Source organism: Sciurus vulgaris (genome assembly GCF_902686455.1).
Source record: "Sciurus vulgaris genome assembly, chromosome: 2".
NCBI lineage: Eukaryota > Metazoa > Chordata > Mammalia > Rodentia > Sciuridae > Sciurus > Sciurus vulgaris.
The window spans coordinates 234,269-255,574 of record NC_136462.1 but is presented as its reverse complement, the minus strand read 5'-3'; positions in this window follow the sequence as shown (position 1 = coordinate 255,574).

The window sequence follows — 21,306 nt, the reverse complement described above, 5'->3', positions numbered from 1 at the left end:
CTCCAAGTGAGGTATTTAGAACTCTGCTTTGGATTTGTACTTTGACCAATACCCCTAAGATTAGTCATAGTTTCTGTGGTAGGCCAAGAAGAAGGCCAATCCTCTTGTTTAACTATGGTCACATCTGCTCCTGTATCTATTAGACCTGTAAAGGATTTTCCATCTAGCCATAAGGTCAAAGAAGGTTTTTGATCAGTTATGTGTTGTACCCAATATACATTAGAGGATCCAAAACTTCCATATCATCTCCTAGGATTTTGAACTGGGTATTTGGTTGGAACTAATAGTAACAGTATCAGCTGTGCTATTCTTTCTCCCTGAGTAACAGTAATAATGTTGTTATCTGTTTTATCCATGATCTTAATTTCTCCCAAGAAATCTTGATCTACAACTCCTGGGAGTACTTGTAAACCTTTCATGGTAGAACTACTTCTTCCTAAAATTAAGCCAAAATAACCTGAGGGCAATGGGCCAAAAATTCCAGTGTTCAAGGCTTGAGGGCCCATGTCAGGAGTTAATATGACATGGGAGGTGGAACTGAGGTCCAATCTTGTGCTCCCTGGGGTTGCTCTACTGAGGTCTGAAATGGATTGTTGCTGCTGCTGTTGGCTGGAATGAAACTGACTGCCCCATATGCTTGTTTTGGGGCCTGAGGCAGGCCCCTCCTCCTGTTTCCCTGATGTGACAGAAGGGGATTTCCCTGATTGTCTCTTTTGGACTTGCATTCATTAGCCCAATGTTTTCCTCTCTTGCACCTAAGGCAGAGACCAGGTATTTTGGCCTCAAAAGTTTTTTGTAAATCGGATCTGCAGTCTTTGGCAAAGTGTCCACCCTTGCCACATTTAAAACAGGCCCTTTTGTTTTTGTCTTTATTATTAAGAAAGTCCCTCACTGTCTGTCCACTAAAAGCAGCTGCCATTGCTAAGCCCTGTTGATACGAAGGTCCTATATCTGAGCACAGATGAATATATCCTGTTAAATCTATCTTCTTTCTGTATGGGCTTATAGCGGCTTGGCATGCGGGATTGGCATTTTCATAAGCAAGTTGCTTGACATAGTCAAGACCTGCATCAGAACTGCCAAAAATACAACCAGCCGTTGTTATAAGTCTGTGAACAAAGTCAGCAAAGGGCTCATCGGGGTCTTGTTCGACTCCTGTAAGAGACATGCTGATGTCTCCCTTAACAGGCAATTTTCTCCAGGCCTTAGTGGCTGCCACCTGTATCTGAGCATACACTCCAGGGTCATACTGCATCTGATTGTCCGTGGTTTCATAATCACCTGCTCCAGTGAGCATATCAAAAGTCCACCCATTTTCTGCTTGTTGATTTCTTTTAGCTGTCTCTTTGCAATTTTCAAAATATTCAGACTTCCAAAGCAAGAAGTCACCTCCAGTCAGGGTGGCTCTAACTAAAGTATTCCAATGCTGTGGTGTTAACCAATTTTCTGCTATGGAGTCTAGAATAGCAAGGGTGTATGGCGCTGTAGCCCCGTACTGAGAAACAGCAGTTTTTAATTCTTTTATGATAGTAAAATCAAAGCCAGTGTGGTGCCTCCAGGGTTGTCCCTGGTTATCCCTTGTCTCAGTAACAGGGAAAGCACTTAGAGGAGGGGGCTTTAAATCTCTGATGGTTAAGGGAACTCCTCCTCTTGGACACTGTTGTCCAGATAGAATTTGAGGGTGAATATCCCTTTTAAATCCATCAGGACTGGGCACTGACTCATTGCTTGTCTTTAATTTTTGTAACCTGGTAATCAGAGCTTGGTATTGTTCCTCTAGTTTTATTTGTTCCTCCAAATGTTTAATTTTTTCTTTAAGGTCTTCCTTTGGATCTATCACTGCCATTGCCATAGGAGCAGAGGGTGTGCGATAGGGAGGTGGATATGAGAAAACGGACTGTCCTTGTTTAAACGGGCATTCAGGATTATGATATTTTGAGGCTTCCTCATTTTTGAAGTCCCAATCGACTTCCTCATTATCTATTTTATTCTCATTTGAAGGGTCTTTAAAATGAGTCAGTGAAGGATAAATTTTAGGTGGAGCTTCGTTCTGATGTTGAGTTTTATTTTTAACATCTGTGCTGCCTGCATCTGGAAAAGGACTTGTAACTTCCTCATCTTCACTCTCAAGGGAAAAAAGATCTCCCTCCCCCTTTTCCTCGGAGGGCTCTCCCTGAAGATCCTGTTTTGATGCTGCTTTTAAAATGTCCTCTGTCTGAGTAACTGCTGCTGCTATATCAGAATCATTTGTTGTATGTTCTAAAAGTTCCTTTATGAGACTCCAGTAAGCAAAAGCTGTAATAGGAACTTTATCTGGGCCAAACATTCTGTGAAAATCTCCCAAAGCATCTCCCACCCTATTCCAACTTCTTGTATTCATGCTTCCTTCTTGTGAGAACCACGGACAGGTGTCCTTAATAAGGTCAAAAAAACTTTAAAATATCATTACTCTTAACCTTTACTCCCTGTGTCTTTAAAGCTTCTTTTAATTGCTTAACAAAAACTTTATGCTTACTTAATTCTTGTCCCATACTTACGCACTACTGTACCTTTAAGAATGGCCTGGCAGGCTCCTCCGACGATCCTTCTTTAACTGATGTCTGCTTTGTTCGGCCGAACCATTAAATGCCTCTTCCCTCACGAATTCCCCCTTATCCACGCCTCACCGTTGGGCGCCAATTGTCCCGCCCTGCAGGACTTGAAAGGGAACCTGGAGGGGGGAGTGGGGATTGGGAGAGACAAGAGATACAAGAAATGGAGACAAGACAAAAGCCTGATCAAGTCTCGTTTATTAGGGGAATAAACACAGTTAATATAAAGTACTAAAACCAATCAGGGGAAAGCGCGTGAAGGCAAGACTACTCTTGCACCAGAACTCGAATAAGAAAGTGTAGTTGGCCAATCATGAAGCACTATGCAATCGAGTCTGATGCACCTGGTATAGTCTGACAGTTGTGTGTGCAGGTAGAGGCATGCCACACCAGCATCTGGCAGGCATCATCTTAGCTCAGCATGAGGCAAGGCAGGGTGCGTGACCATGAGGCAAAGCAGGGCACGTGACCTAACGGCTCCAGACAAAATTAAGCATGCATAAAATTAAAATTTTAAAAATGCATCCACATACTTTTAATTCACATGATTTTAAAAGTTTTTATTTAAATATGATAAACGGGTAAAAGTAAAATATCTTTGAAAATAACTCACAAGACTCTAGGCGGTAAAACTAATAAAATGTTGATGTTTATAAATGTCTAATAACTATTATTTCTAGGACTTTTCTTCAATAGGAATGAGCCAGCAAATACTGTTCAATATTCTTGTCTGATATCTTGGTTTTACAGTAAAATAAATAAATTAGGCTTAACATATATAAGATTACTCAAATTTGTTTGTTAGAGACATCTGATTACTTTGCAAAGTTAAAATGCTAATTATCAAATAACATCAAGTACTCTTAACTCCTTAAATCCCAGGGGGTAACATACTTAAACGTTATTGGTGTTTGCATAGATTGGCGAATAAAAAGGGTTAAAATTGCTTTGGGTTATCACTAAAAACAAGGTAACTAAGAGTTAAGTACTAACAGGTACAATTCTATACACAAAGGGCTCCAAATGTTTCAACTTTGTTTCAATTAGAGTACTATAAACAACAAAGTATTTGATCTTGTTAAAATGGAGTGATTTAGCTAAATTCAGAATATTTTATATAAGAGCTGTGTTAGGATGCAAACAACAAGGGGTCAACAGATAGAAAAGAAAAAATAAAAGGTTCTAAATATGGAAATATATTTAGTGAAAAACAAAATGTTTCTTGGTAAGAAAATCCTTATATGGTAAACATGAGGGTCTAAGTAAGTGCTAAGACAGTATGTGTGTAAGTACAGGTAAATTTCAATAATTTTGTGTGTAAATAAGATGGTTATAGGTATGTGAGAAAATCTGTTAAAGCTACTTAGGGTTTTCCTAATGTCAAATACTAATGTACTGATATAAACCAAAGTTTAATCTATATGTTAAAATGACAAGGATTTCTTAGAAACACTAATTCACTCTTAACATCATTTCTGTTAGGTTTTCTTCTTTAGAAAAATTCCTCTTAAAAATTGGGGTTTATACAATCATGGTTAAACAACAACTGTTAGAGTATTGTACTATGTTACAGAGTCTAAAGTTTCCTTTAAAAACTAAATTTGGTAATATAAAGGTATCAAGGTAATTGGAATGGCCATTATTTGTATATTAAATGTGTTCATTTCTTACAGGTATACAAGTCTTAAAGGCAGAAATTTATCGAGCTGCTATTCTCCAAATTAAACTTGTCTGTAATGGTAATTTTAAACTTATAAAGAGTAAATTTCATTGAGGATTTGTTTCTATCATTTAATGCATTATTATAGAACCTGTTATCAGTAAGCTATACATAAAATTTGGTACTTTTTACATCGTGATAAAAAAATTTAGATGAAATGTATTTCTAAAGGTTAGTGAGAATCTAATTTTTCTAAAGATTAGTATAGTGAAACATAAAAATCTTTTTGCCACTTTGCCACACAAAAGGAAGGTAAAGAGCTCTCTCAGTCGTTCTTTAATTTGTGTTTTGGATATAATGTTAAATTGTGTTGACTAATCTTCATATAGACTCAGGAAACAATATATATATAAACTTAAAATGATATTTAAGGAAGCAAAGATCAGCATCAGAATTAGAACACTTAAGATTTGTACAAATACCATGCCGTTTTTGTTACTATTGCTTTGCAATAGAGTTGAAGATCTGGTATTGTGATACCCCCTGCTTCGCTCTTTCTACTGAGGATTGCGTTAGCTATTCTGGGTTTCTTATTCTTCCAGATGATTTTCATAATTGCTTGCTCTATTTCTGTAAGGTACATCATTGGGATTTTAATTGGAATTGCATTGAATCTATATAGCACTTTTGATAGTATGGCCATTTTGACAATATTAATTCTTCCTATCCATGAACATGGGAGATCTTTCCATCTTCTAAGGTTTTCTTTAATTTCTTTCTTTAGTGTTCTGTAGTTCTCATTGTACAGGTCTTTCACCTATTTTGTGAGATTGATTCCCAAGTATTTTTTTTTTTTGATGCTATTGTGAATGGGTAGTTTTCCTAATTTCTCTTTCTGACGATTCATCACTTACGTACAAAAATGCATTGGGTTTATGACCATTGATCTTGTAACCTGCTACTTTACTGAATTCACTTATGAGTTCTAAGAGTTTTTTGCTGGAATTTCCAGGTTCCTCTAAATATACAATCATGTCATCAGTGAACAGGGATAGTTTGAGTTCCTCTTTTCCAATTCGTATCCCTTTAATTTCTTTGGTTTGTCTAATTGCTCTGGCTAGAGTCTCAAGAACAATGTTGAATAGAAGTGGTAAAAGAAGGCATACCTGCCTTGTTCCAGTTTTTAGGGGGAATGCTTTCAGTTTTTCACTATTTAGAATGATATTGGCCATGGGCTTAGCGTACATGGCCTTCACAATGTTAAGGAATGATCCCACCATCTCACCCCAATTACAATGGTGATTATCAAGAACATAAGCAACAATAGGTGTTGGCGAGTATGTGGGGAAAAATGTACACTCATAAAATGCTGGTGCGGTTGCAAATTAGTGCAGTCACTCTGGAAAGCAGCATGGAGATTCCTCAGAAAGCTTGGAATGGAACCACCATTTGACCCAGCTATCCCACTCCTTGGCCTATACCCAAAGGACTTAAAATCAGCATACTAGAGGTACAGCCACATCAATGTTCATAGCTACTCAATTCACTATAGCCACATTGTGGAACCAACCTAGAGGCCCTTCAGTTGATGAATGGATAAAGAAACTGTGGCATATATATACAATTGAATATTACTCCGCCATGAAGAATGACAAAATTATGGCATTTGCAGGCAAATGGATGAAATTGGAGGATATCATGCTAATGAGATAAGCCAGTCTCAAAAAACTAAAGGACGAATGATCTCGCTGATAAGCAGATGAGGACATATAAGGAGGGGGGTGGTAGGAGGGGTTAGTGTTAGGGTTAGGGTTAGGGTTAGGGTTAGGGATAAGGAGGGTGGTAAGAATGGAGGAAGAAAGGACTGTATAGAGGGAAAAGAGGGGTGGGAGGGGAGAGGGGAAGGGAAAAAAATAACAGAATGAATCAAACAACATTGCCCTATGTAAATTTATGATTTTTAATTAAAATTTAAAGAAAGGTAAAAGAAAAAAGATTTGTGAGGGGCCATGCCTGACCTCAGATAAGGCTTTACCTTCCACCTTACTGCATGTTATAGTGGCTCCAAAATAAGCGAGTCTTCAGGTTATTTAAAATTATAGTCAAAGGTTTGGTTCTTCCTGTGGAATTATTGAGATCTCAAGCAGGAGATATAATATAGAGCTAAAATGCTCAGCCAAAATTCAAGATAGCTATTATACAAGCTGAATGTATTTTTACTCTTGCTAATTTCATTTTCTAAAACTGTTACCTGTTAGTTTACAGAAGTACTGCTTCAAGAATACACAACCTAGGTAACTTGTGATAATAAGCCATAAACTACAGAACAAATAGTATGTAATGGTAACTTCCAGTACTAATACAGACCCCACTTAAAGAAAAGTGTAAATAACTGTAATTATAGACATAGAAATTAAGGGCCAGTACTCTTTCTTTATGACTGGTGAGACTGGCATGCTGGATGGTTAAGATCAAACTTAGAGATCGAAATGAAATACAGAGGCCAAGCAAAACCAGTATTTGGCTCTTGCCCTCAAAGTCAGCCTGAATCCAGGGAACAAGAGGACTTTTGGCAACACTGGGTCACAACTGAGACCACTGGAGAATGAAAAACAATCAGTGCACCTGCTTCAGAGGAGGGTCATTAGAAAAGGGAGACATCTCTGACGCTTCCAAAAGAAGCCATCTCATCTAGGGGACTCTACCTAGCAAATGGCACAAAACGAGCTAAGAAGGTGCTCTCAAGTTCCCATGAGTGACCCCTGTGGGCACCCAGCTGACTCTTAACAAGACAGTAACAAGTCAACTTGACCAGCTTGACCTTAAGCATCCGCAAAACAGTTAAACCAAAACATAGCCATTCTTGTGCATAAAAAAGAAGTAATAGTTAAATGTAATTAAAATAATATTCTTGTGTTAGGCCACTAGAATAAAGACAGGAAGCTACAAAAGAGAGATTCTTAGGCAAATGTGCCTAATAACCATCAAGAGGAACTGCTAGAGTCAGAAATTTTTAGTCTGTTAAGGCCTAGAGACTTTCCTAATCTACAAATGTTTTCAAATCTACATATGTTTGCTCATATGATTATTTAGCCCCGAGTAACAGAAATATAGAGACCTCTACTAAACACAGGTTAAACCAATAAAAGGATGTTTCACAAATACAGATGACATTAAGTAGCTTAGTTATATTTTCTGGGGACATGAATGACATTAAGTGTTAAATATGATGTTTAAATTCCTGTTAACTTGGACAATGTTAAGGTTCCCACATGAAGGCTTTGTCCTCTCCAGCCTTTGTTAGGTCTTGTTATGGGAACAATTTCTCAGCTCTTCCCCCTCTGGTGATAGATTATTGACCTTTGTCAGCTTCATGATGTTCATTGACATGTTCCAGATGCTGTGGCATTTATTTTGTATTAATCTCATTTCATGTCCTTTTGTTCTTCTCTCATAGAAGCACCCAGCCCCAGATGACTTTACAACCTGCTCTTTCCCAGATAGACTTGTACCATGGACCCCTCCATTGACTCAGTTTCTAAAAGGGAACTCCAAACTGCTTGTCCCAGGCTGCCCCCTTCCAGCTCGAAGCAGCCATACTGGTTGTTGACCCCTTTCCTTGAAGCAGTAAATAGCTCCTAAAGCAAAAATGGGGAATGAAGCCAGAACTGGGGACAGGCACTTAGTGCAGAAATAGTGGATTGGGTCAAATGGAGGAGATGGAGGCCATGAAAGCCATCTGCCTCTGGAAGTTGGAGACTGCCCCTGGGAGAATGGAATGCCAAGGATCTGCAGAGCCCATTGATTTCCAGATATACCTGGCTGAATCACATTGGCCCTTCCCCTGCCCATTCACTTCTCACTTTATGCATCTCATCTACAAGACCAGGCCTAATCACATAGGCAGAAAGGAAAGACAAGGGGGGAATAAACTGGAGAACAAAAGTGACCCTAACCTATAAATGATGTATGGTGCTCTCAGTTCTTGGAACTTTAGAACATCAGCCATGGCCCCCCTTCTCCCTCCATGGAGAAATCTGTTGTATTACCTTAAAATAGAATTTAGCTTCATATGCTAAATCCTACTGTAATGTTAGGATTAGCCTATATACTCTCCTTTAGAATACTTGCAGTTCTTAAATGTTTGTGGTCCATTTTCAACAAAAGATCACAAGGGTTCAGATCAATCAGGTCCTACTGAAGGAATCCCTTGTCCAAATTAATAAAACTGAGGGAGATGCAAGATGGCAGACTAGAGGGAGGCTGCATTCCTTGTCACTCCATAACTCTGGTTTCGGGCAGAGGATATCTGTTTCTTGATGAGGCAGTTTTTTCTGCTTATCCATTCCCTGCCATTTACCCCATTTGTCTGCTTGATCACCTGCAGTCTGCCAGCATATCGACGCCTTTTTTGAGTGCAGATTGCTCACTATCAGATGTCTATCATCTGCCATTTGCCTGCCTCTCACCTGTCCCTCACCTGCCTTACACCTATCCATCACCCAACACACGAAGTTCACCTCCCAAAGGTCCAACAACATTCAGCAAACTGATTGCTGACTGCCAGTGGAACACCAACTGCCTACAGTTGCCTGAGAGTTCACACTGTGTGTAATTACACGTGGCTGCCACCATTTTGAGACAACAGTAAGGCCCCTTAGGACCCCTGGACAGACTGACTGAGCCCCATCTCAAGGATCCTTTAGCCCGACGATCACTCCCTGCCTCTGGGGCCTACACATCAACTGAATGCTCCCTGCCACCAGGACCCCCAGACCAACTGACTGCACCTTTTCACTGGGGCCCCAGACGAACTGATTGCACCTGGCCTCCAGGATCCCACAACCACACCAAACACACCCGACCTCCAGGACCCCTGCCTGATCAACCACTCCCTGCTTCCAGGACATCCAGCTGGCCATATCCACACCCTGAGCTGCAGCTTCCCATTTGCCAACACATTTGGAAGCCAGAGCAGCCTTCTTGGATAATCCTGGAAGCCGTAGCTCCAATCTTTAGGAGGGGCAAATTCCATCCTGAGATGCCTACTGGAGACTTGAAGCTCATTATCAGGTACCTTTCATGCATCAGGCTACTGAAGACTGGGAGGTTTCATTACTATATGACTGTTATACTGTAGATTTTCTTTTTTCTCCTTATTGAAAAAATTTTAAGCTTTTATTTCTTTACTTTTCTTGCACTTTTTTCCTTTCATTTACCTGTTCTCTCAGAGTCTCTTTTCCCCATTTTGCATGCTAACATTCAATTCCTTTGATTACACTCTCACCCTTTCTATTATCTAGAATTTCTGTATATTCTTTTCTTATCCCATTAACAGCTACATTCTACATCCCTCTGCATCCTATTTGTCCTCCACTAGGCACGGCAGACCTAATTGCAAAATTGTTTGTTTTACTGAAGATAATATTTGAACTCATTATGTTTATTATGACAATATTGGTATTATCCTCATAGGGGCTATTTGATCTAGGATTGCATAGTGTCTGATTTGGGCACTGCTAATATTGCTCTCCCCTTAAAGAAAAGTTTTTGGAAACCTGTGGAGCCACTATAAGCCTATAGGGGGAAATCTGCAATAGCCCAGATCTGAACTGCTACAGGGGAAGATACATGAACAACATGAAAAAACAAGGGAAGAAAATGATCCAAACAAATCTAGATTGTATCTTAATAAAATCCAATGACAGTATGGTAGAAGAAATGGCAGAAAAGAACTTCAGATAATACATGATTAAGGTGATTCGTGAAGGAAAGGAAGATATAAGAGAGAAAATGCAGGCAATGAATGATAATACCAATAAGCTGAAAACCACCTGCAGGAAGCAAAAAAACATTTCAACAAAGAGATAGAGATAAAAAAAAATGAAATCCTTGAAAGGAAGGAAGCAATAAATCAAATAAAAAACTCAATGGAAGCATCAGCAAAAGACAAGACCACTTGGAGGACAGAACCTCAGACAATGAAGTCAAAATGTTTAATCTTTAAAATAAAGTTGCCCAAAGAGAGAAGATGGTAAGAAATAATGAACAGAAACTCCAAGAACAATGGGACATCATGAAAAGACCAAATTGAAGAATTATTTGGATTGAGGAAGGCACAGAGATACAAACCAAAGGAATGAAAAACCTATTCAATGAAATAATATCAGAAAATTTCCCAAACCTGAAGACTGAAATGGAAAATCAAAGACAAGAGGCTTACAGAACACCAAATGCACAAAATCACAACAGATCCACACCAAGGCACATTATAATGGGAATGCATAATATTCAAAATAAAGATAGGATTTTGAAGGCCATGAGAAAAAAAGCATCAGATTACATATAGGGGGAGACCAATACGGATAGCAGCAAACTTCTCAACCCAGACTTTAAAAGCTAGAAGGGCCTGGAACAACATATTTCAAGCTCTGAAAGAATATGGTTGCCAACGAAGAATTCTATACCCAGCAAAACTAACTTTCAGATTTGAAGATGAAATAAAGTCCTTCAATGATAAACAAAAGTTAAGAGAATTTACAAATACAAAACCTACACTACAGAATGTTCTCAACAAAACATTCCATGAGGAGGAAATGAAAAACAATGGAGGTCAGCAAAGAGAGGAACTACCTTAGAGAAAAATCCACTCAAAGGAGAAACCAAGCCAAATTTAAAACCAAAAATAAGCCCAAATGACTGGGAGTACAAATCATATCCCAATAATAACCCTGAACGTTAATGGACTAAACTCATCAATCAAAAGACATAGACTGGCAGAATGGATTAAAAAGAAAGGCCCAACAATATGCTGCCTGCAAGAGACTCATCTCATAGAAAAAGACATTGACAGACTAAGGATGAAAAGATGAGAAAAAACCTATGATGCACATGGACTCAGTAAAAGCAGGGGTTTCCATTCCTATGTCAGATAAAGTGGACTTGAAGCCAAAGTTAGTCAGAAGGGATAAAGAAGGACATTTCATACTGCTTAAGGGAACCATAATTCAGGAAGACATAATGATAGTAAATATTTATGCCCAAACAATGGGGCATCCCTGTGTATCAAAAAAATCCTTATCAATTGCAGGAATCAAATAGACCACAACAAACTAATTCTGGATGACTTTAATGAACTGCTGTCACCACTAGATAGATCTTCCACACAAAAACGAACCAAAGAAACCATGGAACTCAATAACACTATCAATAACCTAGGCTTAATAGAAATATATAGAATATTCCATCCATCAACGAGTGGATTCACTTTCTTCTCTGCAGCACATGGAACCTTCTCGAAAATAGACCATATGTTATGCCACAAAGCAGCCCTTAGAAAATGCAAAAAAAAAAAAAAAATAGAGATACTGCCTTGTGTTCTCTCAAATCATAATGGACTCAGAGTAGTAATCAATGACAAAATAAAAAGCAGAAATTACTCCAAACCTGGAGACTAAATAATATGCTATTGGACGAAACATGGATAACAGAAAACATCAGGGAGAAGATTAAAAATTCTTAGAGGTCAATGAGAATGATGATACAACATATCAAAGTCTCTGGGACACTATGAAAGCAGTACTAAGAGGAAAATTCATTGGATGGAGCACATTCCAGAAAAGAATGAAAAGTCAACAACTAAATGACCTAATATTATAGCTCATAGCCCTACAAAAAGAAGAACAGAGTAACAGCAAAAGTAGCAGAAGATAGGAAATAATTAAAATCAGAGCTGAAAATCAATGAAATTGAAACAAAAGAAACAATTCAAAAAATTGACAAAACAAAAAGTTGATTCTTCGAAAAAGTAAACAAAATAGAGAAACCCTTAGACTCACTAACAGAGAAGGAGAGAGAAAACTCAAATTACTAAAATCCGTGATGTAAAAGGAAATATCATGACAGACATCACTGAGATACATAACATAATGAGAAGCTACTTTGAAAATCTGTATTGCAACAAAATACAAACTTCCAAAGACATTGACAAATTTCCAGAGGCATATGCTCCTCAGAAACTGAGCCAGGAGGACATACACAATTTGAACAGATCAATATCAAGCAAAGAAATGGAAGAAGACATTAAAAAGCAAGAAAAAGAAAAGTCCAGGACCAGACAAGTTCTAAGCCAAGTTCTACAAGAACTTCTAAGAAGAACTCATTCCAAACCTCTCCAAGTATTCCAGGAAATAGAAAAGGATGGTACTCTACCAAACTCATTCTATGAAGCTAATATCATGCTCACACCCAAACCAGGAAAATAACCATCAAGGAAAGAAAATTTTAGACCAATATGCTTGGATGCAAAGATCCTTAACAAAATATTGGCAAACCGTATACAAAAAAATATTAAGAAAATCGTGCACCACAATCAATTGGAGTTCATCCCTGGAATGCAAGGATGGTTACATATCCATAAATCGATAAATTTAATCCATCATGTCAATAGACTTAAGCATAAGGATCATATGGTTATTTCAATTGATGAAGAGAAAGCATTCAACAAAATACAACACCCTTTCTTGCGCAAAACACTAGAAAAAACAGGGATAGTAGGAATATCTCTGAACATTTAAAAGCTATTTATGCTAAGCCCATGGCCAACATCATTCTTAATGGAGAAAAAGTGAAACCATTTCCTTTAAAAATGGGAACAAGTAAGGGATGTCCTCTTTCACCACTTCTAATCAACATTGTCCTCGAAACTCTACCCAGAGCAATTAGGCAGACCAAAGAAATTAAAGGGAAATGAACAGGAAAATAGGAACTTAAGCTATCACTATTTGCGGATGGCATGATTCTATATTTAGAGGATCCAAAAACCTCCTCCAGAAAACTTCTAGACCTCATCAATGAATTCAGCAAGATTGCAAGCTATAAAATCAATACGTGTAAATACAAAGCATTTTTATACACAAGCGATGAAATATCTGAAAGGGAAATGAGGAAAACAACTCCATTTGCAATAGCCTCAAAAAAAAAAAAATACTTGGGAATCATTCTAACCAAAGAGGTAAAAGATCTACACAATGAAAACTTCAAAACATTGAAGAAAGAAATTGAGGAAGACCTTAGAAGATGGAAAGATCTCCCATGTTCTTGGATAGGCAGAATTAATATTGTCAAAATGGCCATACCACCAAAAGTGTTATATAGATTCAATGCAATTCCAATTAAAATTCCCATGACGTGCCTTACAGAAATAGAGCAAGTAATCATGAAATTCATCTGTAAGAATAAGAAATCCAGAATACCTAAAGCAATCCTTAGCAGGAAGAGCGAAGCAGGGGGTATTGCAATACCAGACCTTCAACCATACTACAAAGCAATAGTAATAAAAATGTCATGGTATTGGTTCCAAAATAGACAAGTAGATCAATAGTACAGAATAGAGGACACGGACACAAACCCAAATAAATATAATTTTCTAATACTAGACAAAGGTGCCAAAAATATACAATGGAGAGAAGATAGCCTCTTCAACAAATCGTGCTGGCAAAACTGGAAATCCGTATGCAACAGAATGAAACTAAACCCCTATCTCTCACCCTGCACAAAAGTCAACTCAAAATGGATCGAGGACCTTGAAATCAGACCAGAGACCCTGCACCTTATAGAAGAAAAAATAGGTCCGAATCTTCAACTTGTTGGCTTAGGATCAGAATTCCTTCACAGGATTCCCATAGCACAAGAAATAAAAGCAAGAATTAATAACTGGCATAGATTGAAATTAAATAGTTTTTGCTCAGCAAAGGAAACTATCAGCAATGTGAAGAGAGAGCCTACAGAGTGGGAGAATATCTTTGCCACTCAAACTTCAGATAGAGCTCTAATTTCCAGAATATATAAAGAACTCCAAAAAAAAAAAAAAAAAAAAAAAAAAAAAAAAAAAAAACTCTACACAAGAAATACAAGTAACCCAATCAACAAATGGGCTAAGGAAATGAACAGACACTTCACAGAAGAAGATCTGCAAGCAATCAACAAACATATGAAAAAATGTTCAACATCTCTAAGAATTTGAGAAATGCAAATGAAAACTACAATAAGATTCCATCTCACCCCAATTAGAATGGCGAATATCAAGAAGGATGTGAGGGAATATGTACACTCATCCATTGCTGGTGGGGCTGCAAATTAGTGCAGCCACTCTGGAAAGCAGTGTGGAGATTCCTTAGAAAACTTGGAATGGACCCACCATTTGACCCAGCTATCCCACTCCTTGGCCTATACCCAAAGGACTTAAAATCAGCATACTACAGAGATACAGCCACATCAATGTTCATACATGCTCAATTCATAATAGCCAGATTGTGGAACCAACCTAGATGTCCTTCAATTGATGAATGGATAAAGAAACTGTGGTATATATATACAATGGAATATTACTCAGCTATAAAGAATAATAAAATTACGGCATTTGCAGGCAAATGGATGAAATTGGAGAATACCACGCTAAGTGAGATAAGCCAATCTCAAACAAACAAAGGATAAATGATCTCGCTGATAAGCAGATGATGACATATAATGTGGGGTGGGAGGAGGGCAAGAATGGAAGAAGGAGGGACTGTATAGAGGGAAAAGAGAGGTTGGAGGAGTCAGGGGGAAGGAAAATATAAGAGAATGAATCAAACACCATTACCCTATGTAAATGTATAGTTACGTAAATGGTTTGCTGTTACTCCATGTACAAACAGAAACAACATGTATCCCATTTGTTTACAATAAAATAAATTAAAATTTAAAAAATTGGAAATATTTGGAAAAATCCTAGTTCTTGGCTCACAGCAGTGGATGTCTCAAGTGTGTAAAGAAAAACCTTCACACATTCACGCCCATCAGGAAAACTTGTGGAGTGGAGCATTCCACTTCTCCCACCTAGGAAAGTGAACAACTGCCCCAAGTTGACTCAGTGTTACCTCGGGAACCTGTATAGGAGCCTGTTGGTCTGATCCCCCATGGCACATTGTGACTGGACAAAAACCTATAAAATGTACGGTTTTTACCCCAATGACCGAGTTTGCTTGCATGCTGATCACCACAAGCCTGCCTCCTCCCAACTCCTGGAGTCTGGGGGTCTTGACTCTGCTGGCTTACCTGCAGTTGAGCTAGCCTGGCACCACTACAGAAGCAGTCATCTGGTGAAGGACATTCAGCTCAGGGATGGGGGTACAGTGTCCTGCAGTTGCCCTCCCAGTTGTCCCAGGTGGTAAACCTCTTGTCCTCTACTTCATTTTTCTCATTCAGGGAACCATTTCCACTATGGACCTTCATAATGGTCTGTCCATCTGCACAGTCAAAGATTCTCAGAAGAAACAAGTTCATCTGGACCCAGGGAGCTATTGATGTCATCTTAGGTTTCTGTAAACTGCCCACCTCAAGCTCATGTGGACCAAGGGTGCTGCCTGTGCCAAGAATCAGGTCTCTGTATACCACACACTGACATGCCCTTCGTGACCATGGGTCTCTGTGGAGAGACCTCCTGAGTGTGGTGGTGACAAGCAGAGCCCAGCCCAGCCCTCCTCACCAAGAGACCCCCAGGAAGTGGACAGCACATATGACTTCCTGTCATCAAAGGCAGAAATTGGGGATTGTAGCTGGAACTCCATGTGTGGCCTTGTAGCAGGGAGCCTGAGGAATATGATAATCCTCACTTACTGTAATGACATGGTTCAGTTTTGGACACTGAAATTGCACATGTAAACTCTTCAGGGAGCCCATATGGTCACTGCTCTGCTGTCACCCTACATGCCACACACATACTTTGTGCAGATGACAGAACCTCAGCCCAGTGCCCTCGCACATGTATCGACTGATATTGGTCCAGCATCCACGGGAAATCCTCTTCCTTACTATCATTTTATGAAGGAGCTTCACACGAACCTTGTGAGGTTGACAGAATAGAACATATTAGCTGAAAGTCAGGGACATGATGGGCTTCTGGAAGGGCCATGTGGCCACTCACTGACAATGAAACACAGCAGGAGTGTGTGTTGGGAGGTGTGGAGCTGGTCACAGTTCTGCTGGATCCTGGAAAGGCAGGAAGCATGTGGGCACCAGGGACAGAAAAATGCTTTTCATGTGGGTCTCAGTAATGAAATCCACTGCCTGGGCCCTAGGTCATGATACATTGCTGGTGGGAAGAAGAACAGCAAGTAGACACACAGCTTTGTATGCATGATGTACTGAGTAAAAGTTCAGGGGAGAGACCTGGAGAGTTCCCAATGATGAACAAGGTGAGAGCCACCAGCCATCCTGGGCAGAGCAGGAGGCTGTGGTGGTGGGCTGCTGAGGAGAGGGGAGGGTTCACCAGGTGGATTTCCATGCAGTGATGGACTGAGGTAGAAATGGAAAGCAGGGCCCAGCCTGGTGGAATGCACTGCAGCCAACACTGCTCATTCTGTGCATTTCTAGAAATGGAAGGCAGAATCGCAGAGATGCAGAGCAGCAGAGTGGCTCCTGTGGACTCAGCGTAGGTCAGTCATGAAGACACAGATGGCTTTTAAGATTCTGGGTTGATTCCTAACCAGCATTTCCCTCTGAAGGTGGGGTTTCAGTGCCAGCACATGAACCAGAAATGGTCCCTGCCTTCCAGCCCCATGATTCCATCAACACCCATCCTGATATGCTAAATGCACAACTTCCTTCCCAAGGACACAGGATACTCACTCACTGGAGCACAGATTTTGGAGTCTGGGTCCAAGTCCAATCCAGTGATCATCTGGGTCAGCTGTGGGTGTGACCCAGTGTCTTGCCACTCAGGTTGAAGCTGAGAATCAAACACACCATGAGCTTCAGACACAGTGCTGGTCCTGGCATAGGGTCAACTCTCCATTCATAACATGGAGGTGGGACCACAGTCCAATTCCAGCTGGACCAGCATCAACCTCAGGGCCCCAGAAGGTTCTGCTTATGTTATGCTGGCTGCCCCTCCTCACTGGGTTGATGCTGGGCTCAGACTCCTGCAGCCCCACCTTGTGCCTTTCTGGGGCAACTCATGTGTGGTCCCTCCTGCCTGAGATGCTGTACTTTCAGCTGCCTCAGGCTGGCTCAGCCTGCTGGTGGCTCTGCAGGTCTTGAGGGTTGGGAACTGTCCCCTCACACTGTACTCTGCACTCCTCCTTGGGGACACTCAATGTACCTAGGGCCTCAGTCCTGTGAGCATGACCCTGTGCAGGCTCCCTGCATGGACAAGTCTGCAGGGCTCTGCCTGTGCTTGACACTTTTCAGATTTCATTTGAGTACTATGTGACACTGCCAGTCCCATGGATCCTGGACCTTGTTACTGTCACTGTGAGCAGCACTGGACACCCTCAGTATGCATACACCAGGCCATCTGGATGGGCAGACACTGTGGTCCACTCGGCTCCTGAGTCCACTCTACACACTGAGTTACAGTTGCTGTGACTACATGATAAAACTACACATCTGTGGCAAGAAAGAACCAAAGCCAAGGTCCTGTGGTAGGTGATGGTCTCTCATGCACAGTGGATGGTGCCGTGCACAACCTGTTCAGCCAAACTGCCCTGCGAGATGAACATCCAAGTCTGCAGGAGAGCATAGCCAAGTCCTGCAGCTGAGTACAGGAGGGAAAGATTTCCCCAAGGGTCAGGCTGAGGGGCATAAGGCCAGGGCAGAAGGGAGGCTCTTAGGCTGGGCAGCCTCGTCCTGCAGAAACACAGAGCTGTTGAAAGATCATTACTGTGAGCAGCAGGCCCACCAGGAAAACCAGGGTCCCATATGTTCTCCCTCACCTTTGAGGAGTTCAAATTCCTGTGGGTTAAACTTGCATTTCAGGCATTGGATCCTTGTCTTGTACCTAAAAATTCACTATCAGATTGTGTCATTCAAAAATTTATCTGCTAAAATTGTGGTCTTGTTTCTCAGAAGGAAATCTGTAGTCCTATTACAGCAAAGGCTGCTAAAAGATTGGGTTCTTTTCACTCTAATTTTTTTTTGGACTAAACCCTCCACATTCTTCAGCACAGGTGAGATGCATCGTCCTCCACACGACCAGGTCCCTGGGAGGCGGCCTCAGTGTACCAGGAGGCTGCAGAGGCCCTGCTCTTCACACTCCCATGCCCTGGGTCAGGCTATGGCCAGTGGTGCAGGACAGAGCAGGTGGAGGGAGGGAGGGCTCTTCCTGCCCACCAGGCAGAGCACCTGGGTGACAGCAGGACCTCTGCTGCAGCCTCCCGCAGGTGGGCTCCTGCGCAGGTGCTCCACTGCCCCAGCACACAAGCAGCTGTCCATCACCTTCACCCTGACAGGTGGCTCAGGAGCTCTGCAGTAACTGAGCCACAGCCCTAAGCACATGTGGGACCTTCTGGGAACCAGGCCGCAGAATTTCCTGGGGACAGAGCAGAGCCAGCAGGGTCCCTCCTCACCCAGGCCCCTGCTGCACAGAGCCATGCAGAGACCCACCCACGGGTGCTGTGAGGCGGCTGGCTGGCTGCTCCCTTCAGCCTCCCTACACAGCCCTTCACTCTCTCAGAGAGGACTGTCCATCAACCTGCAGGCACAGGAAGCAGCTGTCCATAAGTCCACACTTGTACAAAGTGAGGGAAGAGCCTTAGGCCCTCTCTGAGGACAGGGCACGCTGAGGGCTGAGCTAGCTGTACGGGGCACACGCCTTTCCCAGGACCCCATGTAGCATGGCAGGAGCCTGTAACCCAAATGAGATTCCCAGGTCAGCTGTGCAGGCCCTGAGCAGCCCCTGGAGAGTCCTTGGGGGTGCAAGACAGCCCTATACTGCTGATGGTATCTCACCCTTGTCTCCTGGTGTGCCTGCCCCGTGCCACCCTCAGATGCTGACAGCCACCCCTCCTGTCATGGAGCCTGCTGCGCTGCTGACCTGGGCCTGCTGGAGGGGCCCACCCCAGGCAGACCTTGGGAGCAGATGGCCACTGCTCCTCTGCTGCCCTGCCAGCAGCTCCTCACCTGTCCAGGCAGCCAGGGTGGCCCCAGCACCTTGCAGCCCACAGCACTGTGAGGCCCAGCTGCTGCAGGAAGACCTCACCAAGGTGCTGTGCATGCACTCCTGGATAGGAGAACAAGGAGCCTACGGGACTCCCCAGACACCATTGAGCAAGAACTATTTACATTACAGGTGACGGGAGGAGGAGCAGAATGAAAGACACAACACTTGCTCCACCTGGTGTTTCTGAGGCCTTAGGAACACAGTGGTCATGAGGCCACCTGCACACGATTTCCTGACCACAGAGGGACCTGCAGGAGCAGAGGCATGAATTTCCAGTTCTGTGCAACCTGCCAAGCTGAGCCTGGGAGCAGAGGACAGCCTGAGCAGAGCAGTGAGAGACAGCAAGGTCACTTCATATGTCACAGCACAGGAGAGTCAAATCCAGGGGCAGAAGCTGCACAGAATGCTTCACAGCTCTATCTGGGAGTCACTGTGGGTCTCAAATGCTCTGTGTCTGTGGAAGGTTTCCAGACTAGATGTCACAGTGGACTGTCAGAGAAGTCCATACTTGTTCTACAGAAATGTCCTAACACAGGGCTGAGAGCAGGACAGTGTCCAGGAGCCCTCCATCCCTGCACACCTCTCCTCTTCCTCTGGCTGCTGAAGGGCTCTCCTCTCTGGAGGGAAGCAGGTTCCATGAGTTCTGGCTGTGCACACTTGTGACGGGGAACTCGCTGCCCTGTGCTGGACGGTGGAGCTCTCCTCAGTCTCTGAGACCCGATAAAGTCAGAAATTGTGGTGATCGTGGCCTCAGGAGAAGGACAAGAATCTGGCCCTCCCTCAGTGGCCCTTGGTGTTGTGCCTTAGTGGTGACCTATCTTTCCAGTGTGAGCTGTGTCCTGACCCCTCTGTCCACCTTGACTGACTTTGAGTCCAGAGGAGCAAGTCGACCCTGTGGCTGGTTGTGTGTCTCAGCAAATGTGTCCCCACTTCTTAGAGGGCTCTGGAGACCTGCTGTGAAGACACTCCCAGGGGCAGGTGAGGCCTCACCCTGTCTGGTGCATGGTGGATCTCTGCTCCGTTGCAGCAGTGACTCTTACATTTAGATGGAAGCAGAATAGGCCAGTTCCCAAAATCAGAGACCAGAGCTCTTCTCTGATATGGGGAAACTAATCACAATAAGGAGCTGGGGAAGCAGAGAGTTCCTTAGGACTTGGCAGAGGGAATGAGGGGAGCGGGTGTGGAGCTGGGAAGGAAGTGGAGTGAATGGACATCATTAACACATGAGTGTACACGGCCACATCAGTGGTGTGGTTCTACATGATGTACAGCCAGAAGAATGAGCAGGCACCCTCCATTTATACAAGATGTGTCAAGGTCATCTAATATCATGTGTAACTAATTAGAAGAAATTTTATAAAAGGAAAAAGTGAAGTGGAAGAATAAGGTACAGAATTTTAAATGTGTAAAAATTTTTCTGGGAAAATGGTAAAAGCCAGGATGCCCCAGGTATACAAAGGGTACCAGATGGAACTTCCCTCTCCTCCTGGATTAAGGGAAGCCCTGTCCTCCTGGATTAAGGGAAGCAGTGCTGTGGGGCCCTGTGTGACCTGAATATCCAGTGAGCCTGAAAACCAGACAAGCAAAACTTCATTAAAATATTTCAGATATATAACAAACATAAATGAGAGGGATTTCCTGTCTAGGAACAAGGAAGGTATAGTTGAAGGTTCAAACCAAACAGGAAACCAACGCTCAAACCCCTCTGCACCTGCTCCTGGGATGACCCTGAGCTCCCTGTGTGCTGAGCGGCCCCTGCTGGCCCTGGGCGCCCTGCAGGGAGGTTTGTGTCTGGCTCACACTGAGGTCCCCTCACTGTGTCTCTGGCAAAGTAATAGGTGGCCGTATCCTCAGCTCTCAGGCTGCTCATTTGCAGGTACAGCGTGTTCTTGGAGTTGTCTCTGGAGATGGCAAATTGGCCCTTCATGGAGTCCGCATTGTTAATGGTAGCACTATTACTGCTAATGTCTGAGATCCACTCTAGCCCCTTCCTTGGAGGGTGGCAGGAACCAGCTCAATCACTAGTCCCTGAAGATGAATCCAGAGGCTGCACAGGAGAGTTGCAGGGACCCCCC